The sequence below is a fragment of the Giraffa tippelskirchi genome, chromosome 11 (genome assembly GCF_054371585.1).
Source record: "Giraffa tippelskirchi isolate mGirTip1 chromosome 11, T2T-mGirTip1v1.2.pri, whole genome shotgun sequence".
Lineage (NCBI taxonomy): Eukaryota > Metazoa > Chordata > Mammalia > Artiodactyla > Giraffidae > Giraffa > Giraffa tippelskirchi.
In genome coordinates, this window is record NC_137285.1 from 128748758 (window position 1) to 128765258 (window position 16501).

The 16501-nt window shown below is 42.4% G+C and overlaps 2 long non-coding RNA genes across 2 annotated transcripts in view; one reads left to right on the forward strand and one right to left on the reverse strand.

Moving 5' to 3' along the window:
- Nucleotides 1–13170, reverse strand: part of LOC145526971 (uncharacterized) — a 98234-nt gene extending 85064 nt beyond the window's left edge. The window contains exon 1 of the long non-coding RNA XR_014069363.1: nucleotides 13089–13170. This is a non-coding gene — a long non-coding RNA (uncharacterized LOC145526971). The remainder of the gene's footprint in view (nucleotides 1–13088) is intronic.
- LOC145526970 (uncharacterized) overlaps nucleotides 12931–16501 on the forward strand; it is a 36710-nt gene continuing 33139 nt past the window's right edge. Inside the window, exon 1 of the long non-coding RNA XR_014069362.1 lies at nucleotides 12931–13019. This is a non-coding gene — a long non-coding RNA (uncharacterized LOC145526970). The remainder of the gene's footprint in view (nucleotides 13020–16501) is intronic.

Here is a 16501-nt window from a genome sequence, read left to right on the forward strand (position 1 = left end):
TCGTGTGTAAACACATGGAGTGTACAGGAATGAGCTGTCCTTTCCACTCCATTGTGCTGTGAACTTAGAACTCTTTAAAATGTCTACTAATTTAAAAAACGATAAATAGGCATAAACTCTCTCTCTCAAAGCACATTTACATGTTCAATACATCTGTCTTCTTTTGGCTGTGGGACTAATGGAAAGACAAAAAACAGCCAGTTCTAGCATTGTTAAATTCTCAGGATTTTGCTTTTTAATATTTCATTTAAAGAGGTCCTAACTTTGATCCAACCACTTAAATGAAAAAGAATCTGGCCTGAATCAGAAACTAAATTTTATTTGGAAAAGTTTTGAACAGTTTCCATCGTTAGATTCTTTATAAATGCATCCCTTAAGTACTCCCTGATTTTCTATTTTGGAAATTCTAAGCAGAGAAGTGTGTGCAGGCTACTGTATGGTCATCAGTGCTCATCAGGGAAGAATGAAGATGGGGATGAAGAGAAGGACAGAAGGGGGAAGAAAGGGCAGGAGGAAAATGTAGTTTTAAGTATTCTTTTTGTAAGTTTACCTTCTGCTTCTATGACTGGTTGTAATTTGATAGCCTAAAAATAATCATTTTACTATTGTCACATCCTGTCTTTATGGGAGAGGACTTTTGCATGATATTTGGGTTTAGAAAAAATACAGGCCAAATTTCAATTTTGCCAGTGCCTTATCTGTGTTGTCTTGTCAGGAAATCTCTGTAGAATCACACCAAATGAAACCAGCATGTGTTATATTTAATAAGGCTTATAAAGCTTAGTTTGAAGGAGAAAAAATAAAGAAAACATAACTCTTAACAGAATCAGAGGGGAAAGGTTTTTTTCTTTTTTATGTGATCTTAAATGCTACCTAAGAACTATCTGGACTTAATACAGAGGAAAAAGAGATTAGAGTAGAGGGCTCCAAATTTAATAAAATCTACAAAAAAGGTGAGAAGTGCTGGCAAGCTAGCAAAAAGGGGCTTAGTCAACAGTTATGTACCCATCACAATAGGCACACTCACAAGCCCACTGAGCTGGACTTGCACAAAACAAAATGGTACCCTTGATACAAAGATGGTTTTCATTCCTACATAAAGGGTCTTCCCTTTCCTCTGGTACCTAAGTTATTCACTAAGCAGTTCAAAGAAAAACTCTCAGAGGTAGGCCAGAAGATCTAATCCCCCAGACAAGTTAATTCTACATCTTTCCTACATACTCCACTCCATCATCCATCCCATTGCCCAAGCCCTAGGAGCAGTCAACCCATGGCTTTCCCTCAATCTCAGCATCCACTCACTTACCTAATCCCTTTTATTTTACATCTAAAATGGAGTTAAATTCTGTACACTCCCTTGGTGACTTTCCAAGTTTGACCCATCATCTCTTTCCTAGACTAGTCTTAAGAGTCTCCTCTTCACCCTCCCACTAATCTTAGAGGGAAGTCTCCCATATTTTCTGCCCTTGACAGCTAGGTCAATTTACAACACACAAATCCAGCTGATTCTCAGCTGTTATGTACCCATATTGCCATAACAGCTGTGTAAGACTGAGTGGTCATTGCATTTACCAGTTGTTAAATATTAAATATCATCCTGATTGCTAACCCGATCACTCTCTTTCTTTAAACCATTCACCTATGTAAGATCTACTGCCTTCATAATATAGTCTAAAATACTTATCAATGCAAATAAGACAAGTTCGTTTTCTGAAACATCAATTTTTCTTTGTTATTGCCATTTCCACTTAATGTCTGTTCCAGACAGCTAACCACTCCTTGTGATTTCTTGCTTTGGGAATTCTCAAGGAAGAAAATTAGAAGCTGAAGTGTTTTGTAAATGTCTAAATCTTTTGGAGAAAGGAGATTATGTTAGACTGCCCGGATAGTGCGGGGAAAGGAGAAGTGATAAAGTCACAGGAAACAACTGTAGGACACCAGGAGGAAGGAGAGAAGTTTATGAACAGTGTGGATCCAAACCCTACTATCTCAACAGTAAAGTGAGAAAGAGGCGAGACCTTGAAAAGGAAGGCAGAATGGCCTCGCATGGAAATCTAGATCCTAGAAATTAGAGTTCCCACTTCAATGAAGATGCTCATGGATGATGAAAAAGCAGCAAAGGCACAGGAACCAGGAAGGCTGAAGCAGTGGGTTCCCTATGACAGTGTGGACAGGTGACTGACACCCTAAGGGATCTCACTAAAGGCAAGATTACGGGATGCTGCCTTCAGGCATGGGATGCTCCAAGAATATCCAAGTGTTGCCTCCCTTATGTCCTCCTAAAGCATCCTAGAGTATATTTGCTTTCATTGTTTTTACTCTCAATACAGTTACTCTTTATTAGTCAGCCAAGGGGATGGAAACGTTTCTTTGTAAAAAGCCAGAGAGTAAACATTTTGGCCCCCAACTGCAACTGATGCAACCTGTGCAGACATTCAGTTCTACTAATGTTGCACAAAATATCCAAAGACTGTACAAATGAATGGCTATCGCAGTGTTCCAACAGAAGTTTACTTACAAGCCCAGGTGATCAGCCAGGTTTGGCCCAGGGCCAGATTTTCCCAACATTCCCAATATTCTCAGCATATTAAACTATAAATTCACTGAAGTTGAAGATTATATCTTTCTCTAATTCAGCAAAAATTTATTGAGAATTTACCATTAGTATCCCTAAAAAGTTGAGCATCAGGGTTTAGTAGGAAATAAGATAAAATCGGTGCTCTAATGTTGACAGTAAATAAGCAAAGTCAGTAAAACCTGAGAGCCATCAGTCTTATTGACCAATGAAGTTCAGCTGCCCAGCCTAGCATCCAGTACCCCTAAGGACTGAGAATGCTTTTATTTTCAATAAATTCATTTGATACTAGGAAGTTTACACCCCTCAGTGCCCTTCTTACTAAGCAGCCAGAGGCCTAAGCTTCTGAGAATTCACAGAAAATGGAGCCGCAAGCTGGCTCTAAAGCAGCTAGCTCCATCACTCATCGTTTAATGAAGATACCAGGCAGCGCCTGCCTTCGGTTCCCACCAAAACAGGGGTGAGGACCAGGAGCTGGAGAACATACATCTTCAGTATGGGTGGTTCTCCAAGACACTGTGCCACCTGCTGAAATAACATGGAAATAATATGGGATGAACACTCTGACTGTAAGGTAAATAACAGCCCCTCAAAGGTGCCATGTCTTAATCCCCTGAGTCTGTGAATGTGTTACCTTACTTGGCAAAGAGAATTTTGCAGGTGTGATTAAATGAAAGATTTTGAGATGGAGAGATTATCCTGGATGATCCAAGTGAGCCCAATCTAATCATTAAAGGTCCTTGTAAAAGGAAGACCAGAGGGTTAAAGTAGAGAGCAGAGGTAGGAGAGAGAAAAGGGGAGGGGGCGAAAGGTCAGGAGGGAGGTTTAAAGATGCCTTTGTTGTTGGCCTTGAAGATGGAGAATGGAACCAGGAGCCAAGAAATACAGGTAGTCCCTAGAAGCTAGAAAAAGCAAGGAAGTTATTCTCCCCCAGAACCTTCAGAAGAAACTCACCGCCCCCCCCCCCCGCAACATTTTGACTTTAGCCCATAAGGACTCATTTCAGAATTCTGACCTCTAGACCTATAAAAGTCCATGGAATTCTCCAGGCCAGAATACTGGAGCGGGTAGCCATTCCCTTCTCCAGGGGATCTTCCCTATCTGGGAATCAAACTGGGATCTCCTGCATTGCAGGCAGATTCTTTACCAACTAAGCTACCAGGGAAGCCCCATAAGGTAACAAATTTGTTTTGTTTTAAGCCACTAAGCCTATGGTACTGTGTTACAGCAGTAATAGGGAGGAATTTGGTCCCTCATTCCAGAGCTGGTGCAACTCTGAAGAAGCCTGTAGGCCCTCTGGGTCTTACCGTAGATGCCCGGACTCACTCCGCCAGCTCTGTGCTTGTGGCCTCTGCTACAGAGGCAGCCGTGCAGACACCCAGGCACCAGCAGAGAGGGTGAGTGGAGGGGCCTGTCCATGATCTTACTTGGCTCTACATCTTTCTTCCCCCACTGGAAGCATCTCCATCTGCTCCAGCAAACCTGGCCCAGCCCTAGCTCTGCAGGACTGACCTTGCCTCTGCATCAGCCTTAACTCATCCCAAGCCAGCAGGGCTTTCTGTGTCCTTAATGGGAAACCCCTGTTCTGGGACCATCTCAGCTGTGCAGCTCAGTGAACCTCCTTGTGTCAATTTCTAAATTTCAGGTACAAGGAAGAGGGTAATTTAGGAAGGTGCTGAGAGTAGGATCTTTAATTGGATAGGCCTTGTAACCAAATGATGTGGCTGGGAAAGGTTCCCTGTGCCTCCACCTCTCCACCCTCATCATTGGAATTACAACTCTTTCTTTGCCGTAGGCCTTAGTTCACACATTTGTAGAAAGGTGATTGGACTAGATGGTTTTTCTTAGTAACCATCTACATGCCTGTGTGCTCACTCAGTCGAGTCCAACTCTGCAGCCCCATGAACTGTAGGAAACATCTACCAACCACACCCTAATCTGTGACCTATATGGTTAAATTAGGTCTAAGGAAAGGGTTTGCCTCATAGATTTAAGCTGCATTCTGGAATTTAGCTTGCAGCCCTGGGGGCCCTCTGCCCAACAGTTCTTTCCATGGAATTCTCAAGGCCTCTAGAATTTGCAGGTCTGACTTAGCCAGTAAGGCCAAGATTGTTTTCACATGGCAGGGTGAGACAAAGAACTCCTGTGCTGCCAAGCCCACAGTTCAGTTCAGTCGCTCAGTCGTGTCCGACTCTTTGCAACCCCATGAATTGCAGCACGCCAGGCCTCTCTGTCCATCACCAACTCCCGGAGTCCACCCAATCCCATGTCCATCGAGTCGGTTATGCCATCCAACCATCTCATCCTCTGTCATCCCCTTCTCCTCCCGCCCCCAATCCTACCCAGCATTAGGGTCTTTTCCAATGAGTTAATGCTTCGCATGAGGTGGCCAAAGTATTGGAGTTTCAGCTTCAACATCAGACCTTCCAATGAACACCCAGGACTGATCTCCTTTAGGATGGACTGGTTGGATCTCCCTGCAGTCCAAGGGACTCTCAAGAGTCTTCTCCAACACCACAGTTCAAAAGCATCAATTCTGCGGCGTTCAGCTTTCTTCATCGTCCAACTCTCACATCCATACATGACCACTGGAAAAACCATAGCCTTGACTAGATGGACCTTTGTTGGCAAAGTTATGTCTCTGCTTTTAAATATGCTATCTAGCTTGGCCATAACCTTCCTTCCAAGCAGTAAGCGTCTTTTAATTTCATGGCTGCAATCACCATCAGCAGTGATTTTGGAGCCCAAAAAAATAAAGTCTGACACTGTTTCCACTGTTTCCCCATCTATTTCCCATGAAGTGATGGGACCAGATGCCATGATCTTAGTTTTCTGAACGTTGAGCTTTAAGCCAACTTTTTCACTCTCCTCTTTCACCTTCATCAAGAGGCTCTTTAGTTCTTCTTCACTTTCTTCCATAAGGGTGGTGTCATCTGCATATCGGAGGTTATTGATATTTCTCCCGGCAATCTTGATTCCAGCTTGTGTTTCTTCCAGCCCAGCGTTTCTCATGATGTACTCTGCATATAAGTTAAGTAAGCAAGGTGACAATATACAGCCTTGACGGACTCTTTTTCCTATTTGGAACCAGTCTGTTGTTCCATGTCCAGTTCTAACTGTTGCTTCCTGACCTGCATACAGATTTCTCAAGAGACAGGTCAGATGATCTGGTATTCCCATCTCTTTCAGAATTTTCCACAGTTTATTGTGATCCACACAGTCAAAGGCTTTGGCATCGTCAATAAAGCAGAAATAGATGTTTTTCTGGAACTCTCTTGCTTTTTTGATGATCCAGCGGATATTGGCAATTTAATCTCTGGTTCCTCTGCCTTTTCTAAAACCAGCTTGAACATCTGGAAGTTCACGGTTCACATATTGCTGAAGCCTGGCTTGGAGAATTTTGAGCATTACTTTACTAGCATGTGAGATGAGTGCAATTGTGCGGTAGTTTGAGCATTCTTTGGCATTGCCTTTCTTTGGGATTGGAACGAAGACTGACCTCTTCCAGTCCTGTGGCCACTGCTGAGTTTTCCAAATTTGCTGGCATATTGAGTGCAGCACTTTCACAGCATCACCTTTGAGGATTTGAAATAGCTCAACTGGAATTCCATCACCTCCACTAGCTTTGTTCGTAGTGATGCTTTCTAAGGCCCACTTGACTTCACATTCCAGGATGTCTGGCTCTAGGTGAGTGATCACACCATCGTGATTATCTGGGTCGTGAAGATCTTTTTTGTACAGTTCTTCTGTGATTTCTTGCCACCTCTTCTTAATATCTTCTGTTTCTGTTAGGTCCATACCATTTCTGTCCTTTATTGAGCCCATCTTGGCATGAAATGTTCCTTTGGTATCTCTAATTTTCTTGAAGAGACCTCTAGTCTTTCCCAATCTGTTGTTTTCCTCTATTTCTTTGCACTGATCTCTGAGGAAGGCTTTCTTATCTCTCCTTGCTATTCTTTGGAACTCTGCATTCAGATGGGAATATCTTTCCTTTTCTCCTTTGCTTTTCGCTTCTCTTCTCTCCCCAGCTATCTGTAAGGCCTCCTCAGACAGCCATTTTGCTTTTTTGCATTTCTTTTCCATGGGGATTTTCTTGATCCCTGTCTCCTGTACAATGTCACGAACCTCTGTCCATAGTTCATCAGGCACTCTGTCTATCAGGTCTAGTCCCTTAAATCTATTTTTCACTTCCACTGTATACTCATAAGGCATTTGATCTAGGTCATACTTGAATGGTCTAGTGGTTTTCCCTACTTTCTTCAATTTAAGTCTGAATTTGGCAATAAGCAGTTCATGATCCGAGCCACAGTCTGCTCCCGGTCTTGTTTTCTTAAATCAATTTCACCTAAACCTGTCCTTACTTCCATCTCTGCTTAGCTTGATTTATTCTTTGAATCTTTTATTCCTTTCATTTTAACTCTTTACTGTATTTTCACTGTCCTTGATCTACTTTTTAATTATTACTTATTACTGCTTTATCTTAGTTCTTTTTAGGACCTTATCATGATTCAACTTTGTTTTATCCTGTCTGTTTTCATTGTAAATTGCATTCTTTATTTTCTAGTCAATTTATTTTGTGTTTTATCCTTTCTGGTTACCTAAGTGGTATAACTTGGGCTTCCCTGGTGGCTCAGGTGGTAAAGAACCCACTCCAGTATTCATGCCTGAAAAATCCCACGGAGAGAGGAACCTGGCTTGCCATAGCCTATGGGGTCTCAAAGAGTTGAACACGACTTAGCGACTAAGGGCACACACAAAAGTGATATACTTGGAAAGCAAAAGACTAACATCTGCAGTAATAGCCCAGAGTTCAAGTAAGAAAAGTGAAATATCTTTTCTCCTCCAGGAACCAACCAATCTGTTTGGTGGGTGATTTCTGAGATATTAGTAAGAATTACTAGCTTCCTGCTCTCAAGGTGAAAAATTAAAGTACAATACAGAGTCTAAGAGCTAGGAACTTAAATCCCCTTCCAATGGAGATTCAATGTCCACAAGTGGTTAGAATTAAGGGGACTATGATATGAGAGGCTATGGCATTCCCCTGTGGATGCTGTTAGGGAGCTCAGAGTCAGCAAAGGGCCCTTCTGAGCTTGATGACCACAGAGGCCTTCTTGGGGAAAGTGAGTCGATTATTTTTTAGTACTAATTGATTGTTCAACAAATTGGTCTCATTGCATTACTGGATCTATAAAATAGGTTAATTTTTAAACTATAAGTTCATTTTAAAAACAACATTCGTCTGTGTATATTAAGCAATTGTTTGCTTCTTTAAACTGATGATATGAATCTTTAAAAAATGAACAGGATATTCTTGGAATATGAACATAGGCCTAATCCTGTGACATGAAATATGCTATTGAACATTTGTTTTGCATGATTTTACTCTGAATTTTTTTCAGAAAATTGTCTGAAAACTTCAAAGTAGCATTTTGACGTTAATAAATTGATAATGTCTTTAACTGACTCTTCTCAGTAGGTCATTATATATTTAATTTAAAAATACTTTTCTACAAGTTCTGAGGTTCCTTGAAAACTCAGAGAAAAATCTGCCAAACAGAGGACATTAGCATTTTATTTTTTATTAAATTTTTAAAAATTCATCCCAAATGTGCCCAAGAACACTTTATTTTTGCTTCTGTATTTGATAAATATTTTATTATAAGGCAACAGTTATCAAAAAACTTATCTCTGATTCTTTCAAATATATCACCAAATACAGATTCTACATGGTGAAGGCAATGGCACCCCACTCCAATACTCTTGCCTGGAAAATCCCATAGATGGAGGATTTTCCATCCATGGGGTCGCTAAGAGTCGCACACGACTGAACAACTTCACTTTCACTTTTCACTTTCATGCATTGGAGAAGGAAATGGCAACCCACTCCAGTGTTCTTGCCTGGAGAATCCCAGGGATGGGGGAGCCTGGTGGGCTGCCATCTATGGGGTCGCACAGATTTGGACACGACTGAAGCAACTTAGCAGCAGCAGTAGATTCTACAGAATTATAGTTCTTCTTGTTTTTAGTCCATTCTGGAACAGAATATAAACATCAGTTCAGTTCAGTTCAGTCACTCAGTCGTGTCCGACTCTTTGCAACCCCATGAATCACAGCACGCCAGGCCTCCCTGTCCATCACCAACACCCGGAGTTTACCCAAACCCATGTCCATCGAGTCGGTGATGCCATCCAACCATCTCATCCTCTGTCGTCCCCTTCTCCTCCTGCCACCAATCCTTCCCAGCATTAGGGTCTTTTCCAATGAGTCAACTCTTCGCATGAGGTGGCCAAAGTATTGGAGTTTCAGCTTCAACATCAGACCTTCCAATGAACACCCAGGACTGATCTCCTTTAGGATGGACTGGTTGGATCTCCTTGCAGTCCAAGGGACTCTCAAGAGTCTTCTCCAACACCACACTTCAAAAGCATCAATTCTTCAGCGCTCAGCTTTCTTCACCATCCAACTCTCACATCCATACATGACCACTGGAAAAACCATAGCCTCGACTAGATGGACCTTTGTTGGCAAAGTAATGTCTCTGCTTTTAAATACGCTATCTAGGTTGGTCATAACCTTTCTACCAAGGAGTAAACATCTTTTAATTTCATGGCTACAGTCACCATCAGCAGTGATTTTGGAGCCCAAAAAATTAAAGTCTGACACTGTTTCCACTGTTTCCCCATCTATTTCCCATGAAGTGATGGGACCAGATGCCATGATCTTAGTTTTCTGAACGTTGAGCTTTAAGCCAACTTTTTCACTCTCCTCTTTCACCTTCATCAAGAGGCTCTTTAGTTCTTCTTCACTTTCTGCCATAAGGGTGGTGTCATCTGCATATCTGAGGTTATTGATATTTCTCCCGGCAATCTTGATTCCAGCTTGTGCTTCTTCCAACTCAGCGTTTCTCATGATGTACTCTGCATATAAGTTAAATAAGCAGGGTGACAATATACAGCCTTGACGTACTCCTTTTCCTATTTGGAAACATACCCAATTAAAATTTAGAAACTCCTTCAAAGATTCATCCCTAAGTCAAGATATTCCCAAGCACCATTCAGTTTCTCCTGTGATTTTGGCTTTTATTTGGACAGTTAGTCCTTGACAGACTCTGATTTCTCATTTCTGTCTTCCCAGCAAGCTCTGTAAGATTGCCAATGTCTGTGCTTCTTCCCTTGTGTATGTGTGTGCTAAGTCACTTCAGTCGTGTCCGACTCTTTGCAACCCTATAGACTGTAGCCTGTCAGGCTGCTCTATCCATGGGATTCTCCAGGCAAGAACATTGGAGTGGGTTGCCATGCCCTCCTCCAAGGGATCTTCCCAACCTAGGGATTAAACTCACGTCTCTCAATGTCTCCTGTGTTGGCAAGCAGGTTCTTTACCACTAATACCACCTGGGAAGACCCCCTCCCTTCACACCCACTCCCTTAGGTGCACATTTCTCTCACCTTCTCTACCTCTCTACCTGACCACTCAGGATTCAGAGAAGACCTCCAGGGGCAAGACAATTTAGAATACTAAATTAGGGGAGTCCTACGCCATGGGATTCCCTGCTCTCTGTCATCTTTACTCCTTGAGTCCTGACTGCCTTAGTAACAATCTGATTGATCCCTTACAACAGAATTTTAAAAGATTTTCCATCCTTTCTAATATTTTTTGTAGGAAGTTTAGTCTGTTGTAAGTGAACCTAACATAGTCTAGGAGAAATGTACCTAGACCTGGGATGAAAACATGCATTTTTTATAGTGTATTTTTTTTTCAAATTGGAATTTTTATTTTGATGGTTTCTAGCTTTTTTAATTTTTTTAATTTTTAATTTTTTCAAATAAATTTATTTATTTTAGTTGGGGGCTAATTACTTTACAATATTGTAGTAGTTTTTGCCATACATTGACATGAATCAGCCATAGGTTTACATGTGTTCCCCATCCTGAACCCCCCTCCCACCTCCCTCCCCATCCCATCCCTCCGGGTCATCCCATTGCCCCAGCCCTGAGCATTTGTCTCATACATTGAACCTGGAATGGTGTTCTGTTTCACATATGATAATATACATGTTTCATTGCTATTCTCTCAGAACGTCCCACCCTCACCTTCTCCCTCTGAGTCCATAAGACTGTTTTATGCATCTGTGTCTCTTATTCTGTCTTGCATATAGGGTTATCGTTACCATCTTTCAAATTCCATATATATGCATTAGTATACCGTATTGGTGTTTTTCTTTCTGGCTTACTCCATTCTGTATAATGGGCTCCAGTTTCATCCATCTCAGTAGAACTGATTCAAATGTATTCTTTTTAATGGCTGAGTAATATTCCATTGTGTATATGTACCACAGCTTCCTTATCCATTCGTCTGCTGATGGACATCTAGGTTGCTTCCATGTCCTGGCTATTACAAACAGTGCTGCGATGAACATTGGGGTACACGTGTCTCTTTCAATTCTGGTTTCCTCAGTGTGTATGCCCAGCAGTGGGATTGCTGGGTGTCGTATGGCAGTTCTATTCCCAGTTTTTTAAGGAATCTCCACACTGTTCTCCATAGTGGCTGTACTAGTTTGCATTCCCACCAACAGTGTAAGAGGGTTCCCTTTTCTCCACATCCTCTCCAGGTTTCTAGCTTTTTTAAAACAATTTTGTTTATTTATTTATGGCCACGCCATATAGGCATCTCAGTTCCCTCACCAGGGATCAAACCTGCACTCCCTGGATTGGAATCTTAACCAGTGGACCTCCAGGGAAGTTCCCAAAGCATGCATTTTTGATCAGCAGAGATTGAAGATAAGGGAAGTGCTGAAGCACAGATGTGGAGACAGGAAAGCACGTAGTACTCAGCCTTATGCCTAGAGGAAAGTAGGTTCTACTCCTGCTTAGGTATATGGGTCTGAGCACTGAGACATGTAGAGCCCCAGGACAGCACAAGGCTTGTCCAAGAAACAATGAGACTTTTTTAAACAGAAAAGCAGGACTCTTGAAAAAAGAAGGATCTTTTCAATGTCAGCCAGCACTTTGCTAGGAGCAGTCCCTCAACTAGTTCTCACAACAACTCTGATTATCATTCTCCTGCACAATGAGAAAATTGAAATCCAAAATGATAAAACCACATGCCTAGATCACACAGCTAGGAAGCAGTATAATGGGAGTGAGGTCTAACACTCTCTCCATGACCTCATAACTACTCACCTTTAGGAAGGCAACACAAATTTCATGTTCGAAAAACAAGAAGGTCTGATTGTGCCCTCTTTATCCTACAAGTATTAGTGAATACCAACCATGGGTCGGGGGTTGGGGAAGAGAAAAAGAAGGTGATCTGGTACAGAACTCAAGGAAACTCCAACATGTCGGAGCACGCAGGGAGCCACAAGCATTTCTAGAACATCAAGTCCTCAGTGGGACTAAATTCAGAGGCAGACTCAGCGGACAGATGGAAAAGCCAGAAAACAAACCCTGTCACAGGTTCTTTGTCCTCCAGGAGTTCGCAACTACCTGGCAGAGCAATCATTTATTTCCTTATCACATGGTGGGGGTAGGGAAGGAGGGAAAGTATCTAAAGAAGAAAAAAAAAAATTAACCCTAAGAGTTTACAGAGATAGACCTCTGTACAAAGATAGACCTCTGTACAGAGATATAGGACCCACAGAGCCAAAAATGTTTACTATCAGATCTTTACAAAAACCTTGGGTGGCAGCTCAGGTAGGGTATGCATCTTCCCCATGGCTCCAGTTCCTCTTGTCAGCCTTCTCTGGCTCCAGATTCTGACTGTTGATTCTAGCCCCTGAGCTCAGGTATCACCTTCTCTCTTTGTCCCTCCCAGCCTGGGGAGAGGAATGACTTCTTGCTATTGCTCATCTCTAGGTCGCCTTACTGTCCTTTTAGGCTTCATAGCTTTTTCAACACTTGTGTAACCAATGAGTCCTATCTGGCTCTTTTATGATCCCATGGACTGTAACCTGCCAGGATCCTCTCTCCGTGGGATTTCCCAGGCAAGAATACTGGAGTGCGTTGACATTTCCTTCTCCAGGGGATTTTCCAGACCCAGAGATCGAACCTGTCTCCTGCATTGCAGGCAGATTCTTATACCTCTGAGCCACAAGGAAAGTCCATATAACCAATTATCTGCGTTGAGTTTCCTATGTTTTAAATACTCAGAGTGGCTTAAGTTATCCTGGTAGATCCTGCTGGAATTATCTCTCATCTGGTTGGCTGGGATGGTAGGACACTGTTACCCTCTTCCCAGTCTTGGACAGCGGGTGAGGCGAGCATACACCTGACAACCTTGTCCCCTGCTGCTGACTTGCAGGAAGTGATGAAATAAAGGGAAACTTGGATCCTCCCTGGTGGTCCAGTGGCTAAGGCTTCATACTCCCAACGCAGCAGGCCTGGGCTGGATCCCTCGTCAGGGAACTAGATCACACATGCTGGAACTAAGACCCAGTACAGCCAAACAGGTAAATAAATATTAAAAAAAAAAAAAAAAGAAGAAGATGGGGGAGACTAAACAGTGGCATGGACCTTACCTGAGTACTGAGGACACTGTAAAGAAATATCTTCAGCCCTCAATAGTCTTTCAGCCATTGTGACAGTGGTCAGCCCAGCAAGGAGGGATTCAGAAGCCACTCAGTATAATATTTCCCAAGACTAACATTAGTGTAACCAAATTCTCCACCAGGCTAAGCAAGAAAACAAATCATTCTTTGTCAAGTGCAAAGTTGTCACTTTCTAACACACAAAAGGGAAACAAACAGACCCTGTGAACTGTCAGTTCACTCATAAATCTCAAGTGTGAAGCTTTTGGTTGGCAAAAAAGTCAAATGTTTGTGAATTTATAGTTCATTAAATCGATCTGTAGTATGTTTAAATTCATGGAGTTTTTTTTTGCAGAATAAATGCACACTTGCTTCTAGTAACCTTGCAATAAAAATTAAACCCGTCCTGAGTTCCTTAGCTATGGTGTAATTGGTATCAGTCAGAAAAACTCAACTAGCTACCTTCAGATTTATCTGAGTTTATTTACTGCCTTGCTTGCACTCAAAAATCCCATATTGAGAGAATTACCTGTGTTTGCGAGGTTTCCTTTCAAAGAACAAAAATGCTTCACAGGCAGCACTTACAGCTAATAAAATGGAGAATAAAAGACAAACCTGGCCATTTTGACATTCAAAGGAAAGAAACACGGGAAAAAGCAAACATTTCTATGGTTGTCTAAGAGTAATGAAGCATGTGGCTCCAAGCAACCTATACTGGGAGCAATTTCTGAGTAAGAAAAGAGAGATGTACTAAAACAGATTGAGTGGAAGTGTGTTCCACAACAAAACAAGATCACAGGGCCCTTTGGGTAGACTGGGGCTTCACCGGATGCCCTCAACTTATGTTTTCATCTAGAGGAGAAAGCTTGCAGACTGCAGTGCCTGGGCCTTACAGTGTGTTCTTTAGGCAGGACCTCCATCTAGTGGTTTGACCTGAAAATTATCCCCCAGTCTTAATAACACACACACACACACACACACACACACACACACACACACACACACACACACACACACAATTCCCTTGTACAAACTGTGAAAATAGAAAAATAGATTTTCCTCTTGTTGCCTGGCAAGGTTCCCCATGAACCCACCAAGGACTGAACTTTTCTTAACCTCTGGATTTTGTCATACACTATCCGTTTGTGGCAATTTCATCCAGTTTACCTCTGGACACGTACAAGAAAAGTGATTTCTAATGACCAAGAGGAGCAAAGCTGTGTGAGTGTGTATTGTGTTTGTAGTCTGTAGTGTGTGCATGTGCTTTGGGTTGGGGTGTTCTGAGGAAGGGCTTGGTTGTAGAACAGAGTGGCCCATGGTAATTGATAAAAGTGGAGATGTAGGATACAGATCAGTAAGAACAACTAAAGAATGAATGAATGGATAATAAAATACAAGCAGATGCACAAATGTGCAGAGGTGGGTCAGCATGGTGCCTCACAGGATGGGGAAGCAAAGTGTGGCCGAAATGAGACCAAAATCAGCTGAGACATAGGTGGCTCATAGTCCTGAGCAAATGATCTCGAGTTGCCAGAGCTCCCTGCTCCTACCAGTATTGTTGCCTGGAGAATCCTATGGACAGAGGAGCCTGGCAGGCTACAGTCCATGGGGTCGCAAGAGTCGGACATGACATAGCAACTAAACCACCACCATTGTTATCTTTTTTGGATTTCCCCCTGGTAGCTCAGACGATAAAGAATCTACCTGCAATGTGGGAGACTCGGGTTCTATCCCTGGGTTGGGAAGATCCCTTGGAGAAGGGAATGGCAACCCACTCCGGTAGAATTCCACAGAGAGGAGCCTGGCGAGCTACAGTCCATGAGGTCACAAAGAGTTGGACACGACTGAACGATTAACACACTATACACACTGTACAACAGTCCTTACACACCTGCTCCTACCTGTGTGTGCCTGTGATCATGTCCTTCTCGGCTGAGCTTCTGACATTCTCTATCAGTATATTTTGAAGATTTTTTGGCCACTTACCTCTTGCAGTTCTAAGTGCTATGGATCTTTTTCTTCCATGTGTATATAATTTGTACACAATTTGATGGTTTAAGGATGCCCCCCCAAACAACATCCCAGATCTCTAGGTTCACTATTCTGTAAATAATAGACCTGTGACAGTTCTTAGCACTGGTGTAGTTTTCCCTGTTCTTCAGTATTTCCTTACTGTCTTTCACCCTTCAATGTTTTTCAGCATCTTCTTCATGTATTCTCACATAACATTCAATACCACTGATTCTGTTTTCTCCATCATTGAATCTACTGGTGTTTTCCATTACTCATTTGTGTGTTTTCTCTCTATATATGTGCTTCCTTTATCTGACATTCCTCCTTTCAGCCACACTAAGAGCAAACAGTGTTTTTAAAGGAAATCTGCATGCTCATCAAGGGAGACTCAGGAAACACGACATGAGAACGTAGATGAATGGTAGTGGGTAGGAAGAAGCCATGAAAGTGTGAAAATAGAGGGAGAGAGAGATGGGAAGATATCAGACTTTAAAAACCCATCAGCTTTAGGGCAGTGGCTTTCAGCTTTTGTGAGTTTATGGCACATTTTCAAATGTTAGAAATTTTGGCAGCTTAGCTGAGGTGAATATGTGACATAATTTTTTTTTCACAAGTATGACCAAAACAATGTCACTCCACAGACTCTTAAAATGTGATTTTGGCACTACACCCAAAGAAAGGTGGGTCTATGTCCCCTGCCCTTGAATTTGAGTGGTGTGTGACTCAGAGCCAATTGGATGCCATGATGGTAAATCAAAGCTAGTTCAGAAAAGGTGAGCATCCTTCTGCCTCATCCACTGAAATGCCTGCAACGGGGGCCTTCATCATTGTGTAAGCAGCCCAACTGTTCTGAGGCCACCATTTCATGAGGAAGTCAAACTAGTTCTTGTGAAGAGACCACCCAGAAAAGCCCCGGGACTTACAGAAAAGGAAAGATAGAAGGGAGAGAGCCACCTGAGAGACTCAGACCCCGGCTTTCAGACCCCGGCTGCTTCAAACCCCTAGTGTTTCAGCTGCAGTTGCCAAGTGACTGCAACCAAAGAAAAGACTCCAGAACCATCCAGAAATATCCAGCATAGTCTTTCTGCCAAGTCATTAGCCTACAGAAACCAAGAGAGGTAATAAAGTGATCATTTTAAGCCACTAAGCTCTGGAGTAATTTACTACACAGCAGCAGGAGTTGGAACAGAAGGAAAGACTTAGCACTGAACCGGTCAGGAAGCCTTAGAATGCAGTCTCTACTACACAACCATCCTGTCTCATGTTGGCTACAAAAACATGCTCAGTGTCTTCCACAGATTCCCCTCAGCATGCTCCCTTTTGGAGATGCTTAAGCTCCAGTAAAGACTCTTTCTTGGACACTGGCTTGATGTTATTATCTTATACCCTTC